The sequence below is a fragment of the Felis catus genome, chromosome E2, assembly GCF_018350175.1.
Source record: "Felis catus isolate Fca126 chromosome E2, F.catus_Fca126_mat1.0, whole genome shotgun sequence".
Taxonomy (NCBI): domain Eukaryota; kingdom Metazoa; phylum Chordata; class Mammalia; order Carnivora; family Felidae; genus Felis; species Felis catus.
This window is the reverse complement of record NC_058382.1, coordinates 8,492,944-8,520,703: the sequence shown is the minus strand read 5'-3', so window position 1 is coordinate 8,520,703 and position 27,760 is coordinate 8,492,944. Positions and strand designations below refer to the sequence as shown.

Below are 27,760 nucleotides of genomic sequence, written 5' to 3'. Positions count from 1 at the left end.
AGGATGTCTGCTTTTTCTTCCTTAATCACGGAAAGTTAGGTAGAGGCAACTACCTTGTGGTAGCTGAGCAATCCGAAATACTGAGATCTCTGAGTACTTAAGGGAAACCCATTCCCTGGATCTTCGGGAATCCCAACCACCTCTACCCACAGCTCCCAATCCCAGTCGCTGACTGACCCCTATCTCCTTTTGGTAAGTACGTCAGCTCAGTTGTGGACTCACCCCTCCGGAAGTTCTGAGACCCACTCGTCATCACCCACTAGGCAAATTCATTTGACTTAGCCCTGTAGTAAAACCTGCCAGGTCTCCTACCACGCAGATATGGGGCCCTAGTGGGCTCAGCAATAGGTAGTTCCCTAAACCACTTGTGTTGATTCACAGTCTTGGAGCCTCTTTTTAAAAATAATTTTTAGGGGTGCATGGGTGGCTCAGCCAGTTAAGTGTCTAGCTCTTGGTTTCCGCTCAGGTCATGATCTGGTAGCTCATGAGTTCAAGTCCTGCATCAGGCTCTGTGCTGACAGTGCAGAGTGCACTTGAGATCTTCTCTATCCCTCTCTCTCTCTGTCCTTCCCCCACTCTGTCTCTCTCTCTCAAAATAATAAACTTAACAAAATAAAAATAAAATTTTTAGACTCATATATGATTACCAAGTCCCATTGACAAGTGATTAATATCCTTTCCATCTTAGCTGAAACCCCATTTCCCACGTTTCCCTTGGCTAAAGGCCAATCCCTAGACAAAGTAAGTCTAGTAATCTAGATCTGAATTTGCCATGACAAGGATAGGGCAGGAACTCTAGGCTGGACATTTGGCTCTCAAAAGAATGGAAGACTTTTGGGAAAAAGACATTTATAGAAAAAAAAAAACCGCTGACACCCAGGACTTAGTCCTGGTGGACTGATTTATTGACCAACAACATTACTCCTCCAGCTTCCTTCCAGGAGCTGGACAGATCAGTCAAGAAGCAGATTTGGTAGACATGACAAATAGTGAATATCATGGGCGTGTGTATATACTGAGGAAGGGGATGGGGAAAACACAGTGACAGTGGTAACCAGGAAGGATGGGGTCTGAGAGGGGGATGCAAAGCCAGGCCCCATGTGTCCACCAAATTATGCCTCTACTTTTGGGAATAATAGCAGTTCTGTGTCTGGGGACATCAACAGTTGCAAGTTGGTATGAGTTGCCTCTTATGCTATTTCCAGGAATGTGTGATGTCAAGTCAAATGAATGAAGTTAGGCAATCATACAACAGGTTGATCAGCAACTTGATTATCACCTCGCAGGATTTCCTACTTTTGGACCTCTTTAACGGGCGTTGGCTGGATTAAGGGTAAGGATTTGGAAGATATCATAAGCTTACCCTGGCTTGTGGGATTGAAGGGAATCCTGTGGGTGAGGCAGTATGCAAAACATGTGTGGATGGGGAGGATAACAGTGAGAAAAAGGGCAATCGTTGCAAGAAGCCCCAATGATAGGTATTGGTGAAGCACCTCTTTTGACTGTGGAAAGATGGGAAAGGGGTTCAGAACATCAAAGTTCCCAGAAAAGTGAGGACTGTAGAAGGGAAGGGTGGGATAGGAACCAGGGCAGATGACCAATGAGTCTTCAGGGAGTCAGAGAATGAGACGATAGCATCTTTAGGCCATGAGTGGATTGAAAGATCTGGCCCCCACTCTCTAGCAAGGTCTAGTGTCTAGGGAAAGAAGCTCACACTGAGTCCCAGGCCACATAGGTGATAGTCTTCAGAGACAGATGAATCAGAGTAATCACAAACAGGGCTAGCAGCACAACGGGACAGAGAAAGCACCACAGCCAATGGATGGGAGAGATGAGGGGTCCCCACATGATCGCCAAGTCTTCAAGGAACCTGGGAGGAAGGGCCACAAGACTGTGGGAGGCCTAGTCAGGCCTCACCCAGCCTTGGGGGTGGAGGGCAGCCCAACCTTAGCATCTTTCAAATATTCTACTTCATCTCCCAAACTCTGCCTCAGCTCAAGACTCATCCTCTCTTAGCTTCTCCCTAGTCAGTCTTGCATCGCGACCCAAGAAAAATTTTCAAACATTTCTCTACTGCTCAAAATTGTTCATGGGTACCCAATGCCCTTGGGATAAAGGCCAAGTCCCTTTCATTCATTCCATGAATATGAAAATGTATATGATGTGTGAGGGATTCTTCTACATGCTGGGTATCCATACTAACCAGCTCAGACTGGAAAAGGCAGCAACACTTGACCCTCGGGGGGAACTTTTCTTAGTTTCTTCAAGCCCATGTATCCAACTCCTTTATTGCATGTTCTCAATTGCAATAAATATCCAAGTGGGGTCTTTTGGCCACGAAGGCCCTTCTCTTTGTCTTTTCTTTGGAATATTGCAATAGCACCCAACTGTTCTCCTTGCTTCACTCCTGACTCCTCATAGTCTATTCTCCACACAGCAGTCATAGGTATTTTTTTAAATAAATCTGACGATGTCACTCCCCTGCTCAAAACCTTCCAATGCCTCCTCTCGTGCTGCAGAAAAAAACTAAGTACTGCTATAGCTTAGAAGGTCTTCCTTGATCTCCTGTTATCTCTCTGGAACATTCTACTCCAACCTCTCTGATCTCCTGGCTCCTCAAAAATTCCAGGCATGATGCTTCCTCTTGCCTTGGTACTCAGTGTTTCCTTTACTTGGAATACTTCCTCAAAATCATGGCTCCTTCCTTCACTTCCTTCAGGAGTCTGCTCAAATGTCACCTTATCAGAGAGGCCTTCCCTGCAATCCAACCCACACATACTCCCATTCTTGATCATTTTACTTTACCTTTTGATTTTCTCCTGTCAGTTGTCACCACCTGACATTTTTATTCGTTCATCTGGTTACTGCCTGTCACCACCACTAGAATATAAATTCCTTGAGGACAGGGATGCTTGTTTTATTCAATAACCTTGGTGATTAAAACAGTGCTTGGCACATATTAAGCACTCAAGAAATATGTTAAATGAATGAATAAACATATTTCTCCGAAGGCCCTGAGTTTAAGAGTCCCTGCATCACTCTAGCTGGGTGACAACAGAAGCAACCAGAAAGGGTCAACCTTCCCTATAGACCCAAGCTATCACCTCTTGGCCCCACAGGCCCAGCCCACAGCCATGTTTTCAAATATGATGATGATGATGATGATGATGATGATGATGATGATGATGGGGAGGACTGTTCAGTATTCATTCAGCAGGCTGATGAAGTAGACTCCTGAAGGTCGAGTGAAGAAGAAGCCACACAGGAACATGAGCCCAAAGACAACCACTGGAGGGAACACTGGATGGGATCAAGGTCAGAAGTCTAGTTGGGGGGCGCCTGGGTGGCGCAGTTGGTTGAGCATCCGACCTCAGCCAGGTCACGATCTCGCGGTCCGCGAGTTTGAGCCCCACGTCAGGCTCTGGGCTGATGGCTTAGAGCCTGGAGCCTGTTTCAGATTCTGTGTCTCCCTCTCTCTCTGACCCTCCCCCGTTCATGCTCTGTCTCTCTCTGTCCCAAAAATAAATAAACGTTGAAAAAAAAAATTTAAAAAAAAAAGAAGTCTAGTTGGGTGACAAGGGCTAAGCATAGGTTATAGACCTGGGCTGGGTAAGAGTCTCAGATAAATCAGGGCCATTGGTAGGAGTAGGGCATTGGTCAGAGTACCGGTAGGCTGTTTTGTGTATTTCCTGAAAGAAGAAAAGGTGTCCTGGAGTGGGGTTAGGACACCCTGCATGATCCCTACCATGGTGCTCAGCCCCAATGTCAGCAAAAACAGGAAGAGGAAAGACCAGCAGACAGACCCAGGAATGAATGACATGGTTTCAACGAAGGCCATGAATGCAAGGCTTCGGCCCTCCTTAACCTGTTGAGGGGAGAGAGGGTAGGAGTTAAAGTGTCCTTGGACTTAACAAAAGAATACAGACAAGGATACTATCTACCTTCCCTGGAAAACTCCCTAAAAGCTGTGGGTCACTGAGAAAATCAGATCTCCAAGCTGACCCTCTGACATGGAAAACCAGTCTACCTGGCATTACCCGTGGAGGGCATTCTGCAAGTTCTAGTTCTCTGCATCATCTGGGCTGCAGGTTATCCTGGTGCTTCTGGGATGTTTTTCTGGTGCTAGCAAAAGCTGAAATTTCTGTTTCACAAAAGGCTTTGAGTAACTCCACGCCCTGCTCACCTACTTTTACTGACCTTCAAAAACTGCTTCTCTAAGTTGCAGTCACTCAAGTGGCTGAGGACAATGCTCTTGATGTGCTGGAGAAGGCTGTCCAGCCAGGAGTCAAGGCAGAGTAGGGCTATCAACCAGATTGGAAGGGGGCTGGGCCTCAAGAGGGAATTTCCCTATGGTGTCAGCTTCTCAAGCATTTCAGCATTCCTGGGGGTAAGGAGTTGAATCACACAGGACCATTTGGCCCCTCAGGAGATCGCCTCCTTTTCCCTTATCTTCTAGATAAGGAAGGGCACCACTAACCTAGCATTATTGATCCAGGCACGGTAGAGCCTGGGACGAAACCTAGAAGGTACTCACCTCCAGGATCATGAATTTATGTGAGCCTGGAGAACTTATGACCATGGGGGAAGCCCAGGAGGAGTGTTTTGCATTATCTTCACAGGAACTCTGGGATATCTGCTGCAGTGACGGGTGTCTTATTCACCACCTACCTCTTCCCTTGCTCTCTTCTTAACTAGTGGGTAAAAGGCAATCTTCTAGGCTTTGCATTACCGAATGTCAGGAAGCACCATTTACTTAGATTACCATGTACATAATGCTGCCCTGGAGGTGAGCTAGTGAGAGAAACTGCTTCTTGGACTTTTTCATCTGAATCCTGTTGACCTATTTAGCCTTATCTTCCTCCCATGATCCTCTGAACATTTTATGCTCTAATCACGCTTAACTACTTACAATTTCAGGGCTGGCCATGCTCTTTCATGCCCAAGACCACCCTCACCCCACTACCATTCTTCACTTGACCAATTCCTACAGATCGTTAAAAATCCAATTCATTGCTCTACACGAACTGCAGTAGAAGGCTTGACACAACTTACTGCTAAGAGCAAAATGCAAAGTGCAGGGAACTAAGTATAGTTTGATCACATTTTAGAAAACAAAATATTGTATGTCCTTTTGGTAATAGGCAAGCTAAATATTTGGATCAACCTTCTCACTGTAAATAACTTAAAAGTCTGAAAAATATTTTTAATCTTCTTAATTCAAATATTGAAAAAATGAGAAATTATTATACAAAAATTGAAGTGCACACAAAAACAGTGGGGAAAGGGGACTTCCAAAGCAACTTGTTCCCAAAGGTAAAAGCCAAATACAGCACTGTACCCCTAGTTTCCAATTTTATGACTTTTAAGAAATAAAAGGAGAATGAGGGTCAGATATAAAGCACCAGAGCCTGCACAAAGTAAGAATCAGACCAGAAGGTCTTCCCCTAATCTCGCAATTCAAAGGGCTACTACACCTTCAGTATAAAAATGAACCAGAAGCTTGCACTCAACCCTTCCACAAGACAGGGAATGCCAAAGAAGGCTGCTTCAGAAATGATCAGAACAAAGCGAAATGTTTTAAAGTTGCTGACATGGGGTGCCTAAGTGGCTCAGTCGGTTAAGCACTCGACTCTTGATTTTGGCTCAGGTCATGGTCTCACAGTTCATGGGTTCGAGCCCCATGTTAGTCTCTGCACTGACAGCATGGAGAGTGCTTGGGATTTTCTCTCTCTCCCTCTCTCTCTGCCCCTCCCCTAATCACTTACTCTCTCTCTCTCTCTATCTCTCTCTCTCTCTCTCTCTCAAAATAAATAAACATTAAAAAATAAAACTCCGAAAAATAAAAAAAATAAAAAAAAAAAAAAAACTCTGGGGGGCACCGGGGTGACTCAGTCATGTAAGCGTCCCACTTTGGCTCAGGTCATGATCTCATAGTCTGTGAGTTCAAGCCCCTGTGTCGGGCTCTGTGCTGACATCTCGGAGCCTGGAGCCTGCTTCAGAGTCTGAAGATTCTCTCCAGCTCATTCATTCTATCTCAAAAATAAATAAACATTAAAATTTTTTAAAAAATAAAGTTCCTGGGGTGCCTGGGTGGCGCGGTCGGTTAAGCGTCCGACTTCAGCCAGGTCACGATCTCGCGGTCCGTGAGTTCGAACCCCACGTCGGGCTCTGGGCTGATGGCTCAGAGCCTGGAGCCTGTTTCCGATTCTGTGTCTCCCTCTCTCTCTGCCCCTCCCCCGTTCATGCTCTGTCTCTCTCTGTCCCAAAAAATAAATAAACATTGAAAAAATAAATAAATAAATAAATAAAGTTCCTGACATGTCATAACCAAGTCAATCCTAGGTTGGATGTGCAGCCCAAATATTTGATCCTGGTTGTCTCAAGAACTCAGGCCAAGAACTGAGTTTCAAGTAGTCTCTTTCTAATGTCCCTATGCATCAGGTAGAAACAAAAGTCCTATTTATAGGAATATACCTTCATCCTAGGCCTTAAGAATTCCTACAAATAATGGTCAAATAAATAGGACAAAGAGACAATTAAGTACACAAAAAGAAGACACCATGAGCAATAACCATAAGAAACAACATAGTAAAAATTGACCTAAAGTTACTTCCAAATATTAGAATTGTTGAAGATTATATCTGCTGTGCTTAAATAATAAAAGACAAGCTTGGAAATATTTCAAAGGAAAAAGAGCATCTTTTCATGTGTCTGTTAGCCATCTGGATGTCTTCTTTGGAAAAGTGTCTATTCATGTCTTCTGCCCATTTAACTAGGTTGTTTGTTTTTTGGGTGTTGAGTTTGGTAAGTTCTTTATAGATTTTGGATACTAACTCTTTATCAGATGGGCTAGATGGGTGATAGGTATTAAGGAGGGCACTTGTTGGGGCACCAGGGTGGCTCAAGTCAGTGAAGTGTCTGACTCTCGATTTCAGCTCAGGTCATGATCTCACAGTTCATGGGTTCGAGCCCCACGTCGAGCTTTGTGCTGACAGCTCGGACCCTGGAGCCTGCTTCGGATGCTGTAATCTCCCTCTCTCTCTGTCCCTCCCCAGCTCACTCTCTCTCTCTCTCTCAAAAATAAACATTAAAAATTTTTTTTAAATCAAACTGAAAACTAAACATTAAAAAATCTTGAAAGAGGCAGAGAAAAATGATACACTACATATTCAGCAACAGCAATCTCAAAGACTACAAATTCCTCATCAGAAATGGAGCCCAACAGCAAACAGTACATTTTTTTAAAGTCTATTCATTTATTTTGAGAGAGAGAGTGAATGTGTGAGTAGGAGAGGGGCAAAGAGAGAGGGAGAGAGAATCCCAAGCAGGATCTGCACTGCCAGTGGCAGAGCCCAGTGTGGGGCTCAAACTCACAAACTGTGAGATCATGACCTGAGTTGAAGTCAGATGCTTAACTGACTGAGCCCCCCAGGTGCCCCTGAAGTATTAATTCTAAACAGACTGTAGAAAGTTAAATGCACACTTTTGTTGGGTTGTCCTCTTAGTGTGTTTTAGGAGTTCTTTACAGATTCTGAATATAAATGTATAGAACATATAAATTTCTCCAATACTGGCACATGCATTTTCATTATCTTCACGGGTATCTTTCAAAGAGAAAATGGTTTGACTTTTTATGGTGTCCAGTTATTGACTGTAACAAGGCCTTACATACTAAGGAGTGAAGAGAACTCTAAAGAATAGAGGAGCCACTGATCTACAGGACGGCAGGCACTACCACCAGGCCTTAGATCATCTAAGAAAAAAATTAACATGGAAAAGTGATTCCCAGGATATAGTGTTAAATGAAAAAAGGATAAAAACTAACTTCTGCATAAGAAAGAAGGGTAAAAAGGGGGGCCTGGGTGGCTCAGTCGGTTAAGCATCCGACTTTGGCTCAGGTCATGATCTCGCAGTTGTGAGTTCGAGTCCTGCATCAGGCTCTGTGCTGACAGCTCGGAGACTGGAGCCTGCTTCCGAGTCTGTGTCTCCCTCTCTCTCTGCCCCCCCCCATTCGTTCTCTCTCTCTCTCTCTCTCTCTCTCTCTCTCTCAAGAATAAACATTTAAAACAATTTCCTTTTAAATTTTTTTTTTAACGTTTATTTATTTTTGAGACAGAGAGAGACAGAGCATGAACGGGGGAGGGGCAGAGAGAGGGAGACACAGAATCTGAAACAGGCTCCAGGCTCTGAGCAGTCAGCACAGAGCCCGACGCGGGGCTCGAACTCACGGACCATGAGATCATGACCTGAGCCCAAGTCGGACGCTTAACCAACCAAGCTACCCAGGCGCCCCAAAACAATTTCCTTTTAAATAAAAAGAAGGGTAAATAAAAATATATACATCTTTCTCTTTGTTTTTACAAACACACACAGGAAGGATAAATAAAAACATAATGAGATTGGTTTACCTATAAGGGATGGATGAGAAATGGGTTGAAGTGCTGGTGAAATTTCTGAGTGTCCCTTTGTATAATTTTCTCTTTTGAAACCATATTAATGTTTCACATTAAAATAAAAGTTTGAGGGACATTAAAATTCCATATAAACAGAAACAAATGAACATAACTATTTCAAGTAATGACAATCATAATGAAGGAAAAAGAACTAACCCAAGTAATTTTTAAAAAAAAATTTTTTTAACATTTATTTATTTTTGAGACAGAGAGAGACAGAGCATGAACGGGGGAGGGTCAGAGAGAGAGGGAGACACAGAATCTGAAACAGGCTCCAGGCTCTGAGCTGTCAGCACAGAGCCCAACATGGGGCTTGAACTCACGGACCGCAAGATCATGACCTGAGCTGAAGTCGGCTGCTCAACTGACTGAGCCACCCAGGCGCCCCTAACCCAAGTAATTTTGAACACAGCATTTTAACTATAAAATTCAGGAGAAAGACAAAAAGTTGTCAACAAATACTGAACTCTGGGATTAGTATGTTTGTTTCCGCAATGGAATGAGCTAGCAATTCTGTAACTATTTGCTGTGCATTCTAGCATGGAGATTAAGCAAGTGTGTGTGTGTGTGTGTGTGTGTGTGTGTGTGACAGTGAGACCAGAAACAAGAGATAGAAAGACCATTACAATCCTAATAATACTGTGGAAGGAAAGACCATTACAATCCTAAATACTGTGGAATGTAACCTGGCATTATCCACTGAAGCTATACGTGGGGTAGAAACATGACCATAGTATTTTGCAGTTCCTCCCATCAAGAGGTAAAGTCTGTTTCTCCACCCCTCAAATCTGGGGTGGCTTTGTGACTTCCTTTGACTAAAGAAATGTAGCAGCAACGACAATGAGGGTATTCCCATGCTTAGGCTTCAAGACACTTTGCTGATTCCACCTAGGTTCTCTGTGAGCTGTCATATGAGGAAGCCCAAGCTAGCCACACAGAGAGGCCTCCCGGAAAGAGCAGGCCTTGCGGACCCACCAGCTGACCGGAGCGCTCAAGCGAGCCCTGTCAACACCGCACACAGCAAAGCGGTGTAGTCCCAGCTGGGCCCAGCTGAATGCAGACATGCGAGTTAACCCATGCAAGCCCAATAGAAGAACTTGCCAGCCAACCCATAGAATCTTAAGAAAAAATAAATCATTCTTGGTTTCAGCCATTTACTTTCGGAGTGATTTGTCACATGGTAACATAGAACTCAGCATCAACAATCTCACTCGTAGATATATACCCTACACACATAAGCACATGTATAGTACATCAGGAACACGTGTAAGAATGTTTAGAACAGCATTGTTTTAATAGCCCAAAACTGGAAAGACTCTAAATGGTCAATAGTATAATGGATAAATAAATTGTGGAATGTTCATATACTGCAACATTATACAGCATTAAAAGCACAGACTATATGGACGAATCTTACAAACACACGTTGAAATAAAAGAAGTAAAACACAAAAGAATACAAAGAGAATGTATATGTAAATGAACAAGTTAAACTATATAAATGGACACGTTAAACTATATTGCTTCATATAAGTGTACAAACAAAACTACATTACTTAGATATGCATACGTAGATAATAAAATATAAAAAAAAACACCAAAGAACTAATTACCATAGAAGCCAGGACAGTGGGTGTGAGGTAAGAGTTTATAATTAGAGATACACAGAGATCTTCTATGGGTCATTCTAGTTCTTAACATGGGTGCTGTTTATTTTATAGTTATTTATTCTGCATATGTTGTTTTGTGTGTGTTTCTATATGTATGTAATACCTCATAATAAAATGTTTTTTAAATATTAAAAAATACCATTACACTCCCACCAGACTGGCAAAAATTTTAAAGTGTGACCAAGTCTAATCAAACGTGCAGAAAGTGGAATATGCAGAATTCTCACACATCATAAGCCATTTTGGTAATGACACAACACACAGTAAGACTAAAGGTGTGGGCACCCTACCCAGCAATTCCACTCCTAAGTATACACCCCAGAGGACTCTTGCGCATAAGCACGTGAATATTCCCGGGTTAATTCTAGAAGAAAAGAGTGCTTATTTACATGGATTAGGATAGGGACAAATTCAGCTTAGGTTTGCCTCCTCTAGGAGTCCTTCTCTGACTAGCCCAGTCAGAATTAAAGGCTCTGTCTTCTATACTCCCCATCACCCCTGTTATTAGTTATCATGAGTCTGTGACTGTCTGATTATGCAATTCCCCCACCTCCTCCCTCCGAAAACTGAAAACTCAGTGAAAGCAAGAACTGTGGTCTGATTCACCTGTCCACATCTCTGTGGTACACAAAGAGTTCTTTCTAAATGTCTGATGAGTGTTTTTGAAACTAATGCCTAAAGAATGAAAAACAAGGGGTGAGCAGACAATAAAAAATCTCATTCTGAGAGTCCTTTTGGGGTTTAAGTGCGACAGATTGACAGAAATCCCTAAACTTAGGAGTTGAAAGTTAAAAGTGAAAACATTCAGCAAGTGGAAAGTTCTCCATATAGGTGTGCTCTTAGATGGTATCTGAGACCAGAGTAATCTTGAATGTTTGCCACTTTTAGCCTATCTCTGTGGTGGTACTCTGAAGTGGATGGCTGGCAATCTCTGAGTTTGAAGATTTCTAGGGCCAGAAAGAGGCTCTGGGCAAAATATTATATGACAGAGATTCTACTGTCTCTGTGTTTTGCTCCACGGGACAGTAGAGACTTGCAAGTGCACCTGATGTTGCCAGCTGTGGACAGGAGTCTCTGTAGCACGTTGAAAGTCAGGGTCTTTAGGTTTTGTAGTTCCCTGGCGCTGGCATCCTCAACTAAGGGGCTGGCTTTACTTCTCACTGCAGCGGTGCGTGATGACTGTGGCCCAAAAGCCCAGGACACAGAAGTAAAAAGATGTGACCAGCAGCATGCTAAGCAGGTTGACCAGAGTCACAACGAAGGCATCAATGAGACAGTTGCTGGATGGGTACATGTGCGAGGATAAGGAGACAAGGCCAAAGCCTAGACACAAGGCAAACAAGACCCGGTTCCCTACTTCATGCCATACATCCATGTTGTACATAGTTGATATTTAAAAGGGGGAAGACAAGTACAAGGTGAAATGTCAAAGGAGAGGAGAACCTTAGCAAGTATGGGGGGAAGGACATGGGGTAATAAGGGGGAAAGCATGCCCTAAAAATAGACAATAGGAGTCTGCCAAGGCCCGGTAGCAGAGTGAGGAAGATGTACTTTACCTCGGAAAGCATCAAATACTGAAGGCCAAATACTGCCCCTTAGAGCAGTAGACACAGATGAGGAAACTCAGATGATGCAATAAGAGACTGGTACCAAGACATACATTACCTGAATTGAGAATGGTACATATCAGCAAGCATGTACCAGTGAGGGGTCAACCAACAATCAACAGGGATCAAAAGTTCTGAGTCAGAAGTGAGGAGGAGACAGTTTTCAGCAAGGGTCAAGGGCTGGTGGGAGCAAAAGGCCAGAAGGAGCAAGACATTAGGAGATCAGTGATAACAATATTAGATGAGGTCTAAGGCATCCGAGAATGTCAATGGTGGCTTACGTTTCCAGAGAACTTGAGCCCATTAATAATGAAAGCGCTAACAAGATACCAGGACACCAATAAGAACAATTTCAGACTGAAGACTAGTGACCCACCATCCTCAATTCTGTCTGAGGCCTTCAAGGTCAGCAGGTACCAGAAGTACATGGAAGGTGTTGTCCTTCAGGATCTGGGGGGACCTGTCTTTGGACATGCCTGCTAGATAGGGTGATCCCTCACTCTTCTTTAGCCTTTCTCCCACTTCCTCCATCTCTTTCTCCCTCCCATTTCTTCTTCTTTCTAAGATTTTCCTCTTCTTTATCCCTCCTCACTCCTTTCTCCTCTTCCAAATTCCCTTCCAGCTGTTTTCCCCATCTCCTCCTCTCTCACTTCTTCCTCACCAAATTCACTGGAGTTCATCAATAAGGGACAGTCCTCCCATGGACCTGGAAACTGGAAGGACTGGGCCAAGTAGGACAGGATCCAGGCATTGACCACATTCAAGTATAAGTTGGTGATGAAGCACACCTGAGGGCCACAAGGGAGGTGGCTGGGGAGGAAGAATGAGAACAGGAAAAAAGAGGGGATTAGAGAGAGAGGACTGGGAAATGAAGAGACTTGACCTGTGGAAGTGAAGTCACGGGACCCATCCCAGGACAAGGGTCAGGGTGCGAGTGGGGTGTAAAGGGCAGGCCGGGGCAGCCCAGGACTCCTCACCATGAAGCTGGTATACCCCACACCACCAATCCAGGGGCTGATGACCTTCCATACACCAATGCTGCCCTGACGCATTCTCTGACCAGCTGCCATCTCCAGGAATAGAAGAGGAACCCCGATCAAGAACAGCACGTGGATACAGAAGATGAAAAAACTGCCTGTGCAAGGGAGTCAGGAGGGCTCTGAGAACCACCTGGCTTTTCAGTGCCTAAACTTCTTTGGGGGTCCGGGAAAACACATTCCCCCGCCCTGTGACCTCCCTCAGGGCCACAGGCATCAAGGCTCAACTGTTTCCACATCCCTCATAGTCCCAGGTACCCCTTCACCCCTAGTTTCTGTAAGACCCAGATGCCTAGTTTCCACCCCCACCCTGGACCACCATCCTTATATTCTGATACCCTGCACCCCTACCCTCTTATGATCCTAAGTGTTCAGGCACCTGACTCCTATCCTGCTCAGAGTACCACATTTCCAGCCTCTACAGATCTCAGAAACCCTGGAGTTTGAAGCCTCTTGTGGATCCATGATTCCTGGTCCCCAAACTTACAACCTCCATTGTGAGGTCATAGGAAGAAAACGTGCCAGAGATCACTCATCCTCATGGAGTAGCCTACCTGAGTCAGGATGTACTCAACCTTATTGGACCAGCATGGACGGTTCAAAAAGGCCTCTCTCTTTTCCTTCTCTGCAACCTGCCCCTTCCCACATAAGGGTTTCTGGGTCAGGGTAGCTGCCACTCTTTTTTTTTTTTTTTTTTTTTCACGTTTATTCATCTTTGAGAGACAGAGAGAGAGACAGAGCATGAGGTGGGAAGGGGTAGAGAGAGAGAGACAAAGAATCCGAAGCAGGCTCCAGGCTCTGAGCTGTCAGCACAGAGCCTGACGTGGGGCTTGAACTCATGAACTGCAAGATCTTGACCTGAACTGAAGTCAGACGCTCAACCGACTGAGCCACCCAGGTGCCCCGGTAGCTGCCACTTCCAATGCAGAGATGTGACTGGACTGGCTAGCCCTGTACTTGGCCTCACAAGCCTGCATCTCCCAGGCCTAAGCCTTTGCCACCTGGGCCTCCAAAGCCTGGGCCTCTGAAAGCCGGACCATCGCAGGCCAGGGAGCCATGCCCTTATCTTCCCAAGATTGTCTTTCTTGGGCACTCTCAGAAAGTTCTGTCTCAGTAGAGATGGCTTTTGCCAGTAAAGATGTGGAATCCTGGGCCTCTATCTTCATTCTAGGCAGACTCCCTGGAGCAGCTCCAGCTTTTTCAATGGGGTGTTCACCTTCCTGAACAGACCTTAAGGACACCAAAACCTACATTTAGATTTGAGAGTCAAAACATATAAAAATCTCTATATAAGTTTTACCTCTGAGAAATATTTCAGTACAAGGGAGAAGGGTAGAGATAGCCAAGCTAACAGTTGGGAATCGCACTCAAAGGGCTTCTAAAAACATTGAGGTATACTCCCTATGGAGAGAAGTACCATTTATAGTGGGTTTTTGAATCAATGAAACAAACTTCAGGGTGCCTGGCTGGCTCAGTCAGAAGAGCGTGTGACTCTTGATCTCAGGGTTACAAGTTCAAGCCCCATGCTGGGTGTAGAGATTACATAAATTAAAAAACTGAAAAAATAAAGAAATGAATTTAATACATCTTGCTTATAACCTTAGGAAGGTTCCTTTAACTCTCTGGGCTTTCTCATCTGTAGAACACTCAGGTCTCTGCTCAAATATCACCTCACCAGAGAGGTCTTCCCTATCCACCTATTTAAAATAGCAGCTACCCATCCCCACTACTCTCTCCATCCTACCCCCTTTTATTTTTCTTCATAGCATTTTTCACCTCCTGATGCGATTAGCTATTGACTGTTCATCTCGTTTTTGTCTATCTCTGCCCCCCGCAACTCCCCACTGACTGCTCATTCCCCAGCAAGAGGACAGTACTCTACCTCACATCTGGGGACACTCTCCTCTCTGCACTTCTGCCACTCTGACCTGTTGCTGACTCCTCAAATGCTCTACAAGAGAATGGGCAAGGAGTGTTGCTGAAAAATAAAAGGAAAAAAGGGAGGGGAAAAGAGAGGGAACTGGATTTTTCTTTCAGAAGGGGAAGGAGCATGCCATCCAAAAGCAGAGGCAACAGGTAGGTCTCAGGGCAGCACTAGCGCATCTGGGTCACAAGAATAATCAGTTGTGAGACATACTGTTTGGAAAGAGTTCTTACTAGCTCAGGAAATGCTTATAATTCAATGACAGGTTAAAAACCAAAACTGAGACGCAAATCTGTGTCTATAGTTCTATCTCTACTACCTTTAAAAGCGCAATGAAAGCAAAGGCTGAAAGAAAATACGCCAATGTGTAGAGGCCAATAAGATATTTTTATATCTTTCTCTCTGATTTTATTTTATTAAAATGTCTAAAAAAAGTATTGCTTCAATAATCGAGAAAAGTATGTATTGACATGTAAAAATTAAAAATAAAAAGATGAGGGGTGCCTGGGTGGCTCAGTTGGTTAAGCGGCTGACTTCAGCTCAGGTGATGATCTCACCATTCGTGGGGTCAAGCCCTGTGTCAGGATCTGAGCTCAGAGCCTGGAGCCTGCTTCAGATTCTATGTCTCCGTCTCTCTCTCTGCCCCCCGCCCCCTCATTTGTGCGCTCTCTTTCTCAAAAATAAATAAACTTAAAAATAAAAAGATGATACTGGACACAGAAGTCAGATTGAAGGAATTCTTTCACCCATGTATGGGGCAACTAAAGCATCAAAATAAATAATACTAACAGATGAGAACCCATAAAGTAAGAATCCATGAATCCATAACGATATAAATGAGCAAAAGGAAAATTTCTCCTTACAGCAAAATGAAAACTAATAAAAGTACAAGGAATGATGGAATTAGAAAGTCATCATTTGGAAACCATTGAAATTTATAACTAATTCAAGCAAGAATCATCAATGGTTACAAACACAAGGAAGTTTGGTGGGGACAAATAATTGCCCAGTATTAACATATCTCCTCCAAAAAACAAAAACAAAAAACAGAAAAATAGTACTTTTATAGTGTTAGACACCACCTGAACCAAGTAATGAAAGCCAACTGATATCATCTGTCTCCTGATATGATGCACTGAAAAGAACACAACATCATTTCAGTGCTATTCCTGCCAAAAATGTACAACCAGAATCCAATCATGAGGAAACATTAGACAACACAAATTGAGGAACATTCTATAAAACAACTGGATTATTTTCATTAAAAATTGATCAAAGTCATGAAGATAAGGAAAGATGAAAGAATTGCAAGATTGAAACTACAATTTTAAGTCTGAAGTTATGTGAAAATAAGAAGTTAATACTGGGGGCGCCTGGGTGGCTCAGTTGGTTAAGCGTCTGACTTTGGCTCAGGTCATGATCTCACGTCGGGCTCTGTGCTGACAACTCAGAGCCTGCAGCCTGCTTGGGAATCTGTGTCTCCCTCTCTCTCTGTTCTGCTCATGCTCTGTCTCTGTCTCTCAAAGATAACGAAATATTAAAAAAAAATTTTTTTTAAAGGTTAATACCAGAACTCGAAAAGCAGCTGGGTTGGACTTCCAGTTTCCAGTTCACATGTTAGGAACTTGGAAGTCACCACTCCATCCTAACAAGTAAAAAGCTGAACAGATTGCAAATCAATAACTGGATCCCTAAGGGAGGTAGGGGCACAGAGTAAACCACTGCCCCCAAGACTGACAGATAGTCAAATACAAAGATTACTTGATTACTGGAGCAGAAATTTAGGAGGAGAAACTGCCAAGGAACTGAAAGAGCAGACCTACGCTGGCTGACTCCATCTTGTTCTGTGTCCTCCACCTTGAATGACTAAGTCCCCGACATCCCCCTTTCCGGGAAAATCGCAGAAACCTCAGACCACGCCTTCTCCCCTTGAGTAACCTCCCGCTCACCCGTTCAAACTTCCCGATCAAAACACAACCGGCAACCTGCGTAACAGGACTCTGACCCTTCCCCAGCCAATCAGCTGAGGCCACTGCCATTACCTCACCAACTACCCCTAGACCCCTATAAGATCTTTGTGCTTTTGAAACTTGCTCTCCCCCCAGCATCTCACCGCTGCGTCGGTGCAGGTAGGGGATTGAGCTCGAGCTAGCTCGAATAAAGGCTCTGCTTTTGCATCGGACTTGGCTCCCTGGTAGTCTTTGGGGATCACGAATTCTGGGCATAACAGGAACCAGTGCCAGAGAGGGAAAAACTCAATTGTAATTGACAAATTGCTGGAGGCTCAGTGTGGACAATCCGAGAGTTTAAAACTCCAGGAGGGGGGCGCCTGGGTGGCTTTGTCGGTTAAGCGTCCGACTTCAGCTCAGGTCATGATCTCACGGTCCGTGGGTTCGAGCCCCGCGTCGGGCTCTGTGCTGACCGCTCAGAGCCTGGAGCCTGTTTCAGATTCTGTGTCTCCCTCTCTCTCTGCTCCTCCCCTGTTCATTCTCTGTCTCTCTCTGTCTCAAAAATAAATAAACGTTAAAAAAAATTAAAAAAAAAATAAAATAAAATAAAACTCCAGGAGGACCCAGTCACTGGGGTGAGGCACATTTTGGTGAGTTTGACCTCCGGGAGCCTCATCAAGTTCTCATGGAATATAGGCTGAAAATCCCCTCAGGCTTCCAGAAGGGGAAGGAAAAAGAAGCCATACTGAAATACTCCAGGGCACTCTATTCTTAACAAGGCCTGCCCTCAGGAGAAACTAGTTAACCACAGCCTAATCTGTGGGGTAATATCAAAGTCAGTCTGAGCTAGAGGAAAGAAAATATCAACTCCAGCCCACTCCAGCCATCCTGTCCCACCTAAGAGAGGAGGAAAAAAACCCCAAGAAACACTTGTGAAATTCAGTCTAGGGCCAAAGGCTCACTAAAAGACTGAGACCCAGCACAGAATACTTGCCCTTCCCCACACCTTATCACCACATTACTTACAGGCCTAGTTTACAGCAGTTCCTTTACCCAGTACATCATTTGCAGCTAACAACAACAACAAAAATTTACAAGGCATACCAAAAGGCAAAAAAAACATAATTTGAAGAGACAGAGTGAGCATCAGAACCACACATGGCAGGCATGCTCGGATTGTCAGACTGAGAATTTGAAACAACCGGGATTAATTTGCTAAGGGCTGTAATGGATAAAGTAGACGGCATGCGAGATGGGCAATGTAAACAGAGAGATTGAAATCCTAAGGAGGAACCAAAAAGAACTGACAGATTAAAAAATAAAACAAAACTGTAACAAAAATGAAGAATACCTTTGATGGGCTTTTTAGTAGACTGGACGTGGCTGAGGAAAGAAACACTGAGCCTGAAGATCTCTCAATAGAAACCTCCGGAACTGAAAAGCAAAGAAAACAAAGACTGAACATCAGCAGGCAGAAAATCAGTAAGGATATGTGAAATCTGACAACACCATCAATCAACTGGATATAACTGACATCTGCAGACCACTTCATCCAGTAACAGCAGAATGCACATTTTTCTCAAGCCCACATTCTGGGCCATAAAACAGCTTAACAAACTCAAAAAACAAAAAGTCATACAATGTCTTCTCTCAGTTCACAACTGAATTAAACTAAAAATCTAATGGAAAGATAACTGGAGAATCCCAAAATACGTGGAGATTAAACAAATCATTTCTAATAGTACATGGATCAAGAAAAACTCTCAAGAGAAATTTATAAATATTTTTAACTAAATGAAAATGAAACAAAACTTACCAAAATTCGTGGGATGAAATGAAAGCAGTACTTGGAAGGAAATTTATGGCACTGAGTGCATACTGGGTGGCTCAGTAGGTTGAGGGTCTGACTCCTGATTTTGGCTTAGGTCACAATCCCAGGGTTGTGGGATCAAGACCCATGTCAGGCTCCACGATGAGTATGGAGCCTCCTTGAGATTCTCTCCCTCCACCTCTCTCCCCAGCTCATGCCCACACTCTTGCTCTCTCTCTAAGATAAATAAATAAAAAACAAAAATAACAAAAAAACTAAAATTTAAAAAAAGAAGAAAAAAATACCCTGAAAACTATAGAAGACTTATGAAAGAAACTGAAGATGACACAAAGAAATGGAAAAGCATTCCATGCTCATGGACTGGAAGAACAAACATTCTTATAATGTCTATACTACCCAAAGCAATCTACACATTTAATGCAATCCCTATCAAAATACCACCAGCATTCTTCACAGGGCTAAAACAATCCTAAAATGTGTATGAACCACAAAAGACCCCAAATAGCCAAAGAAATCCTGAATTAAAAAAAAAAACTGGAGTCATCATGATTTTGGATTTCAAGCTATATTACAAAGCCGTAGTCATCAAGATAGTACTGGCACAAAAACAGACACACGGATCAATAGAACAGAAAACCCAGAAATGGACCCACAACTATATGGTCAACTCATCTTTGACAAAGAAGGAAAGAATACCCAATAGAAAAAAGACTCTCTTCAACAACTGGTGCTGGGAAAACTGGATGGTGACATGAAGAATGAAACTGGACCACTTTCTTACACCATACACAAAACTAAATTCAAAACGGATAAAAGACCTAAATGTGAGAAAATCAAAATCCTAGAAGAAAACACAGGCGGCAACCTCTTCAAAACTCAGCTGGAGCACTTCTTACCAGACACATTGTCAAAACAAAGGTAAACAAAACCAAACATGAACTATTGGGACTTCAAGACAAAAAGTTTCTGCACAGCAAGGGAAATAATCAACAAAACTAAACGGCAGCCTACACCATGGGAGAAGATATTTGTAGATGACATACCTGATAAAGGGTTAGTATCCAAAATCTGTTAAGAACTTATCAAACTCAACACCAAAAAAACAACCCAGTTAAGAAATGGGAGGAAGACATGAATAGGCACTTTTCCAAAGAATATATCCAGATGGCTAACAGACACATGAAAAGATGCTCAACATCACCCAACATTAGGGAAGTACAAATCAAAGCCACAACGAGATACCACCTCACACCTGTAAGAATGGCTAAAATTAACAACACAAGCCAGGTATTGGCAAGAATGCAGAGAAAGGGGACCTCTCTTGCACTGCTGGTGGGAATCCAAACTGGTGCAGTCACTCTGAAGAACAGCATGGAGGTTCCTCAAAAAACAGAACTACCCTATGATCCAATAATTGCACAATTAGGTATTTACCCAAAGGATATAAAAATACAGATTGGAAGGGGTACATGCACCCTAACGTTTAAAGCAGCATTATCAACAATAGCCAAACTATAAAGAGAGCCCAAATGTCCATAGACTGATTAATAGATAAAAATATGGTATATATATACAATAGAATGTTACTCAGCCATCAAAGAGAATGAAATCTTGCCATTTGCAATGACGTGGACAGAGCTAGAAAAGAATTATGCTAGACAAAATAAGTCAATCAGAGAAAGACAAATATCATATGATTTCATTCATATGCGGAATTTAAGAAACAAAACAGATGAACATACGGGAAGGGAAGGTGGAGGAAAGAAGAGAGGGGAAAAGACCACAAGGGCTTTTAACAAGAGAACAAACTGAGGATTGACAGAGGGAGGGAGGTAGGAGATAGGCTAGATTGGTGATGGGTATTAAGGAGGGAACTTGTGATGAGCCCTGAGTGTTGTATGTAAGTGATGAATCACTGTATTCTACTTTTGAAATCACTATCGCACTGTATATTAACTAAAACTTAAATTTTAAACAACGGAGAAAATCCCGCTACATACACAACAGACAGGATCAAACTGTAGTCACTAAGGGGTTAATTGACATTGATCCTTCCTGATGAAGTCGTTTAATGTTTTAGGAAATAAGTTACAATTTTCCAGGCAGCTTGTTGGAGAGAAACAGAATCCCTCTCCAAAGCCCTTCTGCTCCAATGAACCAACAGCTTCCAGAAGCTGTATCCCAGAGGGTGCAAAAATCTGTGAGCCAATGTGTGAGCCACTTTAGAGAAAACGTGAATGAGTTAATAGGTCTCTCCCTGAGACAAATTGTGCCACCACAGCATTAGCAGGAAGCATTAATTTGAACCACAAGTGTTCCGAGATGAAGAAAAAATTAGGTAGAGGAACTAGCCTGTGGCACAATACCTTTAGTTAAAAGGAAAAAAATTGGGGGGCGCCTGGGTGGCGCAGTCGGTTAAGCGTCCGACTTCAGCCAGGTCACGATCTCGCGGTCCGTGAGTTCGAGCCCCGCGTCAGGCTCTGGGCTGATGGCTCAGAGCCTGGAGCCTGTTTCCGATTCTGTGTCTCCCTCTCTCTCTGCCCCTCCCCCGTTCATGCTCTGTCTCCCTCTGTCCCAAAAATAAATAAACGTTGAAAAAAAATTTAAAAAAAAAAAAGGAAAAAAATTGGGAAACACAACAGAGATAAAAAGTTAAGTCTAGGGGCGCCAAGTGTCCAACTTCGGCTCAGGTCATGATTTCACGGTTCATGAGTTCAAGCCCCACGTAGGGCTCTGTGCTGACAGCTTAGAGCCTGGAGCCTGCTTCAGATTCTGTGTCTCCCTCTCTCTGCCCCTCCCCCGTTCAAGTCTGTCTCTCTCTCTCAAAAATAAAAGCAAACATTAAAAAAAAAGTTAGTAGTATGAATTATAATCCCTAGAAAAACTGCTAAATAAATGTTGTGAAGAGTTATAGCTACTAAGACAATAAATAAATACAAATGGATACTAAAAATGATTCAAGCTATCCAAAAAAAAAAAAAAAAAAAAATCAACAAACAGAAAATTGGGAGACCAAAATGCAACCATGTCAATAATTACAGGAAACGTTTTTACTTTAAGCATTCCAATTAAAAGGCACAAATTTAAAAAATAACTAAATAAAAGGCAAAGATTGTCAGGATGAATAAAAGAGACCCAATTATAAGCTTCTGAAGAGATGAAACTTAAGTTCAAAAACACAGATAGATTGAAAGTAGCTTAATAGAAAAAGACCTATCCTGCAAATGAAGCATAAGAAAGCTATAGTGACCTTATTAATGTAACATAAAATGGGCTTTGAGGTAAAGAGTATTATCAGATTTAAAGAAAGATACTTACTGAGGCGCCTGGGTGGCTCAGTCAGTTAAACGTCCGACTTCAGCTCAGGTCACGATCTCGCGGTCCGTGGGTTCGAGCCCGCGTCGGGCTTTGGGCTGATGGCTCGGAGCCTGGTGCCTGCTTCCGATTCTGTGTCTCCCTCTCTCTCTGCCCCTCGCCCGTTCATGCTCTGTCTCTCTCTGTCCCAAAAATAAATTAAATGTTAAAAAAAAAATTTAAAAAAAAAAGGATTCTTACTAATGATAAAAAATGATGTCAATTCATCATGAAGACAACTAATGTATGCAAACATAACAAATCTCAAAATACATGAGGCAAAAATTTACAAAGGCTAGGCTAAAGGCTACATGATTTCCACAATCCTGGTAGAAGTTAACACTCTTTCTCAGTAAGTGATGGGGAAAAAGAAGACCAAAATATCAGTAAAGATATAGAAGATCCAATAACACTACAAGCATCCTTGACCTAATTGACATTTATAAAACCCCCAAATAGGCACTTGGGTGGCTAAGTCCATTAAGCAACAGACTCTTGATCTCAGCTCAGGTCTTGATCTCAAGGTTGTGAGCTCAAGCCTCAAGTTAGGCTCCACTCTGGGTTTAACCCACTTAAAAAAAAAACAAAACAAAACAGAATACACATACTTCATCAATGCCATAGGCTGGGCTATAAAACAAGTACCCATAAATTTACAAGGATTGAAATCACACAGGGTCTGTTCTCTGACTACAACATAAATAAGTTTGAAATCAATAAGATGCGTAAGAAAGCTGCAAATACTTGGAAATTAAAGAATATATTATTAAGCAATATATAGGTCAGAGAATAAGTCACAAAGAAATTATAAAGTATTTTAAATTGAAGGATAATAAAAATACAAAATATCAAAATTTGTGGGATGCAGCAAAAGCAATGCTTAGAGAGAATTTTATAGCTTTACATTCTGTTATTAGAAAGAAAGGTTTCAAATCAATGTCTTACAAAAAGCTTTCAAGACAAGAACAAAATAAATCCAAAAAAGAACAAAGAAAAATATAAATACAAGTAGAAAACAGATAATAGCAAAAAGTAAAGAAGCCAAAGCTGGTTCTTTGAAATAATCACAACACTGGTAAACCCCTAGACAGATTAAGACAAAAGGAGACATGCACATCACCAATATCAGGAATGATAGTGAGGTTATCACTATATATGCTATAGACATTAAAAGAATAAGAAAATATCATGTCAAACTTATGCCAATAAACTTAACAACTTAGATGAATGAGAAAATTTCTTAAAAATACAGCTTAACAAAACTCCAATCAAATGAAATGGGAAATCTGTAGTTTCTTTTTTTTTTTTTTTTTAATTTTTTTTTTCAACGTTTATTTATTTTTGGGACAGAGAGAGACAGAGCATGAACGGGGGAGGGGCAGAGAGAGAGGGAGACACAGAATCAGAAACAGGCTCCAGGCTCCGAGCCATCAGCCCAGAGCCTGACGCGGGGCTCGAACTCACGGACCGCGAGATCGTGACCTGGCTGAAGTCGGACGCTTAACCGATTGTGCCACCCAGGCGCCCCATGTACAGTTTCATTAAATAAGTTGAATTTCTTATCAAAACCCTTCCCACAGAGAAAATTCCAGGCCCAAACAGTTAATAATTAGTGAATTATACCAAATATTGAAAGAAAAAAATAACACCAACCTTACACAATTACTTCCAGGTAAGAAGAGGAAACACTTCCCAACCCATTTTATAAGTCTATGACCCAAATACCAAAACTTGAAAAAGATATTAGTAAAAGAGACAATTTCAGACCAGTATCTTCATAAACATAGATGCAAAAATCCTCTACAAATGTTACAAAGCAAATCCTACAATATATAAAAAGGATAATAAATAATGACCACATGGAGTTTATTCCAGAAATGCAAGGTGGATTTAACATGCAAAAGTCAAACAATGTAACTCAAAAATAGACCCGTAAGTATATGTATTGGTCTTTTGTTTCTTGACAGAGAATCCAAACACATTCAATTGGAGGGGGAAACGTCCTTTCTAGAATAACTAGATATCCATATGGGGGAAAAAAAATGAAACCCAAACCCTACTCTGCACCATACACACACATTATTTTGACATAAATCACAGACCTAAATGTAAAATCTAAAACTATAAAGCATTCAAAAGAAAATATAAGAGGGGCACCTGGGTGGCTCAGTCTGTTGAATGTCTGACTTCGACTCAGATCATGATCTCACGGTTCATGAATTCAAGCCCCACATTGGGCTCTCTAATGTCAGTGCAGAACTTGCTTCGGATCCTCTGTCCCTCTCTCTCTCTGCACCTCCCCCACTCATGCTCTCTCTCTCAAAAATAAATAAATATTTAAAAGAAAATAGAATATGTTCATGACTTAGGAGTAGGTAAAGTTTCATAGACAGGACACAAAATACAATTATCATAAAAAGTATTCATTTAGACTTCACCAAATTAAAAACTTCCACTCATTGGGGCACCTGTGTGGCTTAGTTGGTTAGGCGTCCGACTTCAGCTCAGGTCATGATCTCACAGTTTGTAAGTTCAAGGCCTGCATCGGGCTCTGTGCTGACAGCTCAGAGCCTGGAGCCTGCTTCGGATTCTGTGTCTCCCTCTCTCTGCCCCTCCCCTGCTCATGCTGTGCCTCTCTCCTTCAAAAATAAACATTAAAAATTTTTTTAATTTAAAAACTTCTGCTCATCAAAAGACTTGATTAATTTTCTAAATTAATAAGAAAGCCAGAGGCTAAGGGAAAATGATCTTCATATATATATCTGACAAAGGACTTATATTTAGGGAATAGAAAGAACTCCTACAACTTAATAAAAATAGATACAACTCAATTAAAAAATGGATAAAGGATTTGAAAAGATATTTCACAAAGAAAGATATATGAATGGCCAATACACATCTGAAAAATGTGTTCAACATCATGTCATCAGAAAAATCCAAGTTAAAACCACAGTAATATACCAACCCCATTCCCAAATTAAGTATAAGTAGTACAAGACTAATGGTGCCCCTAAGTACTTTGCAGAATAAATCAGAACCCTCCCTGGAGTAAGACATCTTCATTCTCAGGCCTTAAGTTATTCCTACAAATAATTTGTCAGGGTGCCTGGCTGGCTCGGTCAGTAGAGCGTGCAACTCTTGATCTTGGGTTTGTGACTTCCAGCCACACATTGGGTGTAGAGATTACTGAAAAATAGAACCTTAAAAAAAAATAATTTGTCAAGAACAAGAAGCATACATAGCACATAAGGAAAAAAAAGGCACCACTAGTGAGAACGGACAGAAACAACAGATGACAAATGCAAATGAGTCCAAATATTAGAATCATTAGCCAAAGGTAATAAAATAACTGGTTTCCTTGAAAGAAAGAAAGAAAGAAAAAGAAAGAAAGAAAGAAAGAAAGAAAGAAAGAAAGAAAGAAAGAAAGAAAGAAAGAAAGAAAGAAAACGAACGAAAGGAAAGGCAAAGCAAAGCAAAATGAAGGAAAGGGATGCCTGGGTGATTCAGCGGATTAAACATGGGACTCTTTTTTTTTTTTTTTTTTAATTTTTTTTTCAACGTTTTTATTTATTTTTGGGACAGAGAGAGACAGAGCATGAACAGGGGAGGGGCAGAGAGAGAGGGAGACACAGAATCAGAAACAGGCTCCAGGCTCTGAGCCATCAGCCCAGAGCCTGATGCGGGGCTCGAACTCCCGGACCGCGAGATCGTGACCTGGCTGAAGTCGGACGCTTAACTGACTGCGCCACCCAGGCGCCCCAAACATGGAACTCTTGATTTCAGCTCAGGTCACCATCTCATGGTTGGTGAGACTGAGCCCCAGGTCAGGCTCTGCTGACAACTCGGAGCCTGCTTGGGATTCTCTCTCCCTCTCCCTCTGCCCCTCCCATGTTTGTGTGTGCGCTCTAAGTAAATTTTTTTAAAAACTTTAAAAATGAACTTTTAAAAAAGTTTGAAAAAATCTGCAGGGAACAGACCTCTAAAAGTGATTCATTTAACAGGCTTTAAGAAACAGAACGATATGAACATGTATGCTTTTAGTGGGTAGGAAGTAAACAGAAAGAGAAATCTTAATTCAATTTGTACAAAAGTTAAGCAAGCTGAGGAAGCTGGAGACGTGTAGGTAAAGGTGGCAGCTGTCTTAAGAAGCACAAATATTCCAGGACACCTGGGTGGCTGTCCATTAAGCATCCAACTTCCACTCAGGTCATGATCTTAGAGTTTGTGGGTTTGAGCCCCTGCTTCCGGCTCTGGGCTGGGCAGCTCAGAGCCTGGAGCCTGCTTTGGATTCTGTCTCCCTCTCTTTCGAACCCTCCCATGCTCGCGCTCTCTGTCAAAAATAAAAACAAATATTGGGGCGCCTGGGTGGCGCAGTCAGTTAAGCGTCCGACTTCAGCTCAGGTCACGATCTCGCGGTCCGTGAGTTCGAGCCCGGCGTCAGGCTCTGGGCTGATGGCTCAGGGCCTGGAGCCTGTTTCCAATTCTGTGTCTCCCTCTCTCTCTGCCCCTCCCCCGTTCATGCTCTGTCTCTCTCTGTCCCAAAAATAAATAAACGTTGAAAAAAAAATTTTTTTTAAATAAAATAAAATAAAAACAAATATTAAAAAAAAAAAAAAAAAGCACAAATGTTCCAAAAAGGGGGTGGGGGCGGGGCTGTCTAGCTCAGTCCGTAGTGCATGAGACTCTTAAACTCAGAGTCCTGAGTTTCAGCCCCACCTTGGGCATGGAGCCCACTTAAAAAAAAATTAAAAAAAAAAAAAAAAAAAAAAGCACAAATGTTCATTACAACTAGATATCTCGCCAGCAGCTGAAATGTAACATACCTCAAAATAACCAGGAGGACTTCCGATTCTCATAATCCCATGCTGTTGACATTGATTCGGACTCTCCGCTCCCCTGGGGGAGAGGAAAGGAAAATTGTATTCATGAAAAATACAGCCACCTCTCTGAAACACATTCCAAAAGGGTCTTCCTTAAAACGAGTTTTCTGGCAAATGGGGAAATTTGACCCTTCGGCGAGAGAGCTGGCCACCTGCGCCACCTGTGAAGTCCCCTGGCCCCGCGGCAGACCCCCTCCTCCCGGCTGAGCGGCCCTGGGGGTGAGGGGCCACGCGTGACCACCTACATCACCATTCGCGACAACCGCTCCTCCAGGCCCATGGCCTCTGGGGGGGCACTCAGGGTCCCCCAGAAACGCCTCTTCCCCGCGGAGGCCCTCCTTCCTGGAACTACAACCTCAGGAGAGGAAAGGAGGGAGCGGGTGGCAGGTTCCTCAAGGAGCAGGGGTTGTGTCCCTAACAGGCCGATGGATGGTGGGACTGGCCCGGGTTTCCGCGGTCCGGGCGCTTGAACCGCTGGGTCTCCCCAAACGGCGGGGACCCAGGGCCGAGTCCCGTGAGCACGGGGCCCCAAGTCAGATTCAGACCGCGAAGGGGCTGAAGACAGTGTGCGGGGTCCTGGGGGAGAAAAAAGGAGGGGCCCCTCGGGCCTATCTGATCCCTCAGCTCCTCAGAGCCCGGGGCGTCCAGGGGAATCCCGTGACCCCGGGCCTCAGGAGTGACGCCCAGCTCCGCACATCCCGGATCTCAGTTTTCAGGCCTCCCTGGGGCTGTCACTCTCACCCCAGCCCGGAGACCCCCGGGCTCTCCGGTCTGTTCAGTCTAGAAAAAAATGAATGTGAAGACGCCTCTGCCGAGAAGCCTACCGAACATCTCGGGTCCCTCCAGGCCTCGTCAGGCCAGCTCGCGACGCACGGCTCGCTCCGCCTCGGGTGTCTTTCCCGCCGTTCCTCTGCGCATGCGCCCCGCCCCCCCGACCCGCCCCCCGACCCGGCGGAGGATTCCGCTCCGAAACTCTTAACACGCCCCCCTGCACTGCGCACGCGCGCTCTTCCGCGCGCCCTCCAGCTGCTTCCCCACTCGGTTTCCTGCGCGAGC

At 43.2% G+C, this 27,760-nt stretch overlaps 1 protein-coding gene and 2 long non-coding RNA genes across 5 annotated transcripts in view; 1 reads left to right on the top strand and 2 right to left on the bottom strand.

The window, feature by feature from the left end:
- SLC6A16 (solute carrier family 6 member 16) overlaps positions 1-21,849 on the bottom strand; it is a 56,108-nt gene extending 34,259 nt beyond the window's left edge. The window contains exons 1-2 of one of the 3 annotated variants that reach the window (XM_019819229.3): positions 21,789-21,849; positions 17,991-18,073 (exon numbers count right to left, since the gene is read on the bottom strand). The gene's annotated coding sequence lies outside the window, so the exon portion shown is untranslated. Of the gene's footprint in view, positions 1-53; positions 182-17,990; positions 18,074-18,455; positions 18,643-21,788 lie in introns of those variants that run through there. The other 2 variants (XM_011289743.4, XM_019819230.3) reach the window with 2 other exon arrangements.
- On the top strand, positions 54-9,610 carry LOC123382443. The gene is made up of 3 exons (XR_006590820.1): positions 54-192; positions 1,206-1,333; positions 9,346-9,610. It is a non-coding gene; the product is annotated as an uncharacterized LOC123382443 (long non-coding RNA).
- A 59-nt stretch (positions 21,850-21,908) lies between the features above and the next one.
- LOC102899081 lies at positions 21,909-27,628 on the bottom strand. Its single transcript, XR_442010.3, has 3 exons — positions 27,529-27,628; positions 26,648-26,720; positions 21,909-21,967 (listed from the first exon to the last, which is right to left on the bottom strand). It is a non-coding gene; the product is annotated as an uncharacterized LOC102899081 (long non-coding RNA).
- Positions 27,629-27,760: the final 132 nt, after the last annotated feature.